The sequence below is a fragment of the Sapajus apella genome, unplaced genomic scaffold, assembly GCF_009761245.1.
Source record: "Sapajus apella isolate SASKATOON/1434 unplaced genomic scaffold, GSC_monkey_1.0 scaffold38, whole genome shotgun sequence".
NCBI classification, from domain to species: Eukaryota; Metazoa; Chordata; class Mammalia; order Primates; family Cebidae; genus Sapajus; species Sapajus apella.
The window spans coordinates 1,525,684-1,532,095 of record NW_022436978.1 but is presented as its reverse complement, the minus strand read 5'-3'; positions in this window follow the sequence as shown (position 1 = coordinate 1,532,095).

Here is a 6,412-nt window from a genome sequence, read left to right as displayed (position 1 = left end):
ATGAAAGAAAGAAAGAGAGAAGGAAAGGAAGGAAGGAGGAAGGAAGGAAGAAAGAAGGAAAGGAAGGAAGAAAGGAAGGAGGAAGGAAGGAAGGGAGGGAGGAAGGGAAGGAAGGAAGGAAGGGAGGAAGGAAGGAAGAAAGGAAGGAAAGGAGGGAGGGAGGGAAGGGAAACTCAGAAAAATGTGGAACACCATTAAGCACACAAACATACACATAATGGCAGTACCAGAAGGAGAGGAAAGAGAGGAAGAGAAAAATATTTGAAGAAATAATAGCTGGAAACTTCCCAGATTTGGTGAAAAACATTAAGCTACCCATTCAAGAAGCTTAATGAACTCCAAGTAGAATAAACTCAAAGAGACCTATACTCACACTCCAGAGTCAAAATGTTGGAAGCCAAAGATAAAGAGAAAATGTTTACAGCAGTAAGAGAAAAATTACTCATTACATACAAGGGAACAATAGTAAGACTATACCTGAGTTTTTACCAGAATAAAACAGAGGGCAGAAGATAGTGTGACAACTTACTTGAAGTGCTGAAAGAAAAAATGTTCAAAATGTTATATCCAGCAAAGCTATTTTTTTAAATGAAGATTATGAAAGTAAGCCATTACTACTGATTTTACAGAAATAAAAAGATTTAAAAGAGAATACTATGAACACTGTACACTAATAAACTGGATAACCTAAAAGAATTAGACAAATTCCTAAAAATACACAATCTACCAAGACTGAAGCTTGAAAAAATAGAAAATCTGAGTAGAACTATAACTAGTAAGGAGACTGAATGAGTAATAAAAAATCTCCCAACAAAGAAAAACTCTAGATCAGATGGCTTCACTGGTGAATTCTATCAAACATTTAAAGAATTAATACCAATGCTTCTCAAACTCTTTCAAACAATCTAAGAGGAGGAAACACTTCCTAACTCATTCTATAAGGCCAATACTAGTCTATTACTAAAGCCAGACAAATACACTGTAAGAAAAAAAAACTACAGGTGCATATTCCTTATGAACATTGATGCAAAACTCCTCAGTCACATGCTAGCAAACAGAATTCAGCAGCATATTAAAAGGATTATATCCAATGGCCAAGTAGAATTTTTCTTTTAGTAAAAATAGAGATGGGCTCTCACTGCACTGTGCAGGCTGGTCTTGAACTTCTGGATGCAAGTGATCCTCCTGCCTTGGCCTCCCAAAGTGCTGGGGTTACAGTCATGAGCCACCATGCCCAGCTAATCAAGTGGAATTTATTCCCCAAAAGCAAGGATGATTCAGTATATGAAAGTCAATCAGTGTAATATGCCACATTAATATAATGAGGGGAAAGAAATCACTTGATGATCTCAATTGATACAGAAAAGCATTTAACAAAGTTCAACACCCTGTCATGATAAAAAATACTCAATAAACTAGGAATAGAAGGAAAACTTCTCCAACATAATAAAGGCCACATATGAAAAACCAGCATCTAACATCATGCTCAATGATGAAAGACTGAAAGCTTTTCTCCCAAGATCAGGAACAAGACAAGGATGCTTACTTTCACCACTTCTATTCAACATTGTATTGAAAGTTCTGGCCAGAGCAATCAGACAAGAAAAAGAAATAAAAAGAATCCAAATTGGAAAACAAGTAAAATTATCTCTGTTTGCAGATGACATGATCCTATATGCAGGAAAACCCCAAAAACTCCTACAAAACCCTGTTAGAGATAATAAACAAATTCAGAAAAGTTGCAGGATACAAAATCAACATACAAAAATTACTTACACTTCTATAACTGTGAACTATCAAAAAGGAAAATTTTTAAAAATTCCATTTATAATAGCATCAAAAAGAATAAAGTACTTTGGAATAAATTTAACCAAAGATGTGAAATATAATGAAAACTATACAGAGGCTGAGCATATTGGTTCATGCCTGTAATCCCAGCACCTTGGGAGGCCAAGGCGGGAAGATCATGAGGTCAGAAGTTTGAGACCAGCCTGACCAACATGGTGAAACCCCATCTCTACTAAAAATACAAAAATTAGCCAGGGGTGGTGGTGGACACCTGTAATCCCAGCTACTCAGGAGGCTGAGGCAGGAGAATTACTTGAACCCAGGAGGCGAAGCTTGCAGTGAGCCTAGACTCATCTCAAAGAGGGACTCAATCACAAAAAAAAAAAAAAAAAAAAAAGAAAAAGAAAGAAAGAAAAGAAAACTATACAACACTGCTTAATGAAATTAAAGAAGACTTAAAAAATGGAAAGACACTCCACATTCATGGATTGGAAGACAATATTATTAAGGTGATGATATTATCCAAAGTTAGTGCAATCCTATCAAAACCCCAATGACTTTTTTCGGCAGATATAGGAAAACCATTCCAAAATTCATATGGAATCTCAAGCACCCCAAATAGATAAACAATCTTGAAAAATAGAACAAAATTGGAAGACTCACACTTTCTGATTTGAAAATTTACTACAAAGCTATACTAATTAAAACAACTTGGTATTGGCATAATGACAGACATAAAGACCAATGGAATAGAGAACCCAGAAATAAACCCTCTCATATACAGTCAAATTATTTTCAACAAGGATGCCAAGAGCATTCAATGGAGAAAGGACAGTCTTTTCAAAAAATAGTACTGGGAAAACTGGGTATCCACAATCAAAAGAATGAAGGTGGACCTTTGCCTTATACCATACACAAAAATTAACTCAAAACATATCAAAAACTCCACGTATGAGTTAAATTATAAAACTCTTAGAATAAAACATAGGTGAATATTTTCATGATATTGGATTTGGCAACGATTTCTTAGATATAACACCAACAGCACCGACACAAAAGAAAAAAATAAACTGGACTTAATAAAAATTGGTAGCCTTTGTGCTTTTGAAGGACACTATCAAGAGAGTAAAACAATAACCCACAGAATGGGAGAAAATATTTGCAAATCATATACCTGATAAAGGATTAATATCCAGAATATATAAAGAACTCCTACAACTCAAAAACAAAAGGACAATTCTATTTAAAATGGCCAAAGAAATTTGTAAATAAACTTCTTCAAAGAATATACATAACGGCCAGAAAGCACATGAAAATATGCTCAGCATTGAGACACTCAAGCATTAGGGTAATGCAAATCAAAACCAATGTGAGATACCACTTCACACCTACTAAGATGGTTAATTAAAAAGAAAAGAACAGAACAGAAAATAACATGTGTTGGAGAGGACATGAAGAAATTGGAATGCTGTGCCTTGCTGGTAGGAATGTCAAATGGTGCAGTTAGTGTGGAAAACAGTGTGACAATTCCTCAAAAAGTTAAACATAGAACTATTACATCATCCAGTAATTCCACTTCTAGGTATACACCCAAAAGAAGTGGAAGCAGGGATTCAAACAGATACGTGTTCATATACCCAAAATCTGTAATAGCTTCTTTACGTTGTAAAAGGAACTTTATAGATGTGATTCAGGTTCAGGACCTACCTTGAAATGGGGATATTATCCTGGATTATCTGGAAGAGCCCAAACTAATCACATGAGTCCCTAAAAGTGGAGAACCTTTCTTAGCTATAGTCACAGGGAGACGGGACTATCAAAGAGTCAGAGAGATGCAACATTGCTGGCTTTGAAAACGGAAGAAGGGGACCAGAAGCAAAGGAATACTGATGACCTCTAGAATGTATAAAAATCAAGGAAACAAATCCTCCTCTTGGCATCCAGGAGGAACTGGCCCTACCTGGCTAATTTTATTTACTTATTTTTATAGAGGTGGGGTTTTGCTATGTTGCCCAGGCTGATCTCAAACTCCTGGGCTCAAGCAATCTTCCTGCCTCAGCCTCCCAAAGTGCTGAGATTACAGGTATGAGCCACCACACCCAGCTGCAAATGTTCTGTATCAACCGTTCTCTGCTCATGGGCTAAGAGGAGGGGGCCAGATGTAGTCTATATTCAAATGCTACGTCCTCAGTGAGGCCTTCCTAGGACATCCTCAAAAACTGTCTCCCTCATCCTTCCAAATCCTCCTTATCCTCCTTTAATTTTTCCCATAATACTTCTCACAATCTACTATACTATGTATTTTGCTCACATATATTAGGTTTTTTGGTCCAAAGGTTTTTGCCACTACTTTCAATAGTGAAAACCATAGTTACTTTTGCACCAGCCTAATATATTGGGATCTTTCTCTTTCATAAATTCTTCCTCCTGTAAACTTTATGTGGGGAATTTTTTTTTTTTTTTTGTCTGTCTTATTGCTGTATTCCCAGTACCTGGAACATGTCTGGCACATAGTAGGCACTCAATAATTATCTGTTAAATGAATGAAGGAATCAGTGGGTGAATGAATAAATAAGTAGATCCCATATAGTCTAGCAATTAGGAAAAATAAATAAATAAATATAAATGAAGTGGAGATAGAACATATTGATAGCTGTTGAGTGCTTAGAGCACTGCCTAGCACACACTAACTGCTCAATAAGTATTAGTTGCCCTTATTCCTTATTGTGGTTATAGTTTTACTTTCAGGAGGAGCCCCAAGCATCTGAAACATGCAGGCCCCAGAGCAAACAAAATCTCCCAGCCACCATCTGTGTCCAGCCACCTGCCTCCCTGCCTGCTGTATCTCCTCTTCTGGTCTCCCTGCTCCTTCTGTGGCTCCTGGTCTCCATCTCTGCCACTGGAGCCTGCGTCCCCCTCTGGCTCTCTCAGTCCTTGTCCCTCAATTACAGACGGGACTTCTGGACTCTCTACAGTGCCTCAGGCAGAATCCCCCCAAGATATCTTGAACCTGATTGCCTGGTTCCACCCTCCTCTATTCTGTTCCCCCCATTCCACCCCTTCACTTGTTCCAGCATCCAGGCTGGATTGCCTAAGGATTCTGCCCCCATCCTGATGCCCCCCCCCACCACGCCACATTCCACCTAGGTGCCCATCCTCTAGAAAGCCTTTCCTGACACCCTCTCCAGCCTCTTGGTGCCCACAGCCCCCCGTGCTGATCCCTCACGAAGCACTCTCATTCTGCTGGACCCTCTGTGCTGTACTTATCTCCCCCAAGGCTGACAATTTCCCAAACCCCTCCCCTCAGTGCCCCACCCAGGAAGCCCAGGTCCTGAGACCAACCCCACCTCCTGCTGTCTAGAAAAGTTCCTGGAATCCATCGACCCTCCTCACAGTGTTCCCTCTCCAATCCCCAGGACAGTCCCAATCCTACCGTGGAGGAAATGAGTGGTGAGAGGTTAAGCAATTTGCCAGGATTACACTAGGCAAGAGTAAAACGGGATTCGAACCCAGGGCCCTGGGTAGGGCTGGGGTGCAGGGGGCTGGCGGGTATCAACCCAGGGTACACAACACGGCAGTCAAATAGAGTTTTGGATGAGCCAGCGGTTGAGCTGGGATGAGAAACCAGGGCCTCCTCCCTGCGCGTCTGTCTGCAGGCCAGGGGCTCACACGGGAGCCGGGAGCCGGCTTCCGCCCCCTGGCCCAGGGCCAGCCGTCTTCCCCATGAGGTCAGCCACGGCCGGCGATTTCGGGGAAATACCAGCTCCTTATTAAAAACAGGCGGTGGTCAGGCCCCCACTGCTTTCCCAGTAGAAACTGGAGTGTTTGTTCCAAGAGGAACAAGAGTGGGCAGGGCCTGGCCAGCGCCCTGAGGCGGGAGGCTTGAGCTGCAGTACCTGGTCCGGGTGTCCCGGGAGCTGCGGGGAGGGGAAGTGAGGGACAGCCCCGCACCCGGAGTCTAGGGTGGGGGCTGGCAAAGGCAGCCTGTGTGAGGGGCGGGCACCAGTCCGGGTGGGGACGGTCCCACAGCACCCCGAGGCTGCGCCCAGGGAGGGGACGTGGACTGTGACCTCCACTGCTGCCCCCGCCGGGGACAGAACTCAGGCAGTGGGCAAGGCCTCAGAAAAAGCGATCGGATGGCATAAGGCCCTCCTCTTCCGGGGTAGGCAGCCCCCCGCCGCGCCCCCGAGCCCAGAGCCTGTAGCCACCGCCTCCAGGGGACCTGTGGAGGCCGCCCCTGCAGGGGGCGCGAGCGGGCCGTGCTTCCCCCAACCCGCGCCCAGACCCCGGCCCCGGCCCCGGCCCCGGCCCCGGCCCGCCGCTCTCCGCGCCAGCACAGGCCGCCCGGCATCTGGAGCGAGTTAGGGTTGGCGGCCTGGCGGGCGGCGGCGTGAGCTCATCCCGGCCCGCCCCGCCGCGGTTTCCACGCCGCTGTGAAGGGAACAGAACACAGAAGCGCCGCGCCGAGGGCCAGGCCGGGGGAGCGCGGTGGAGCGGCCGCTCCTCCCGGGATGTGGGTGGGAGTGGAAGAGGCGGGAGTGTGTGTCACTGGCGTGTCGCCCAGGGAGGCTGAGCCCTGGGAGCCTACCGCCAGCATGCGTCGCTGCTGTCACCGTGTGTGGGT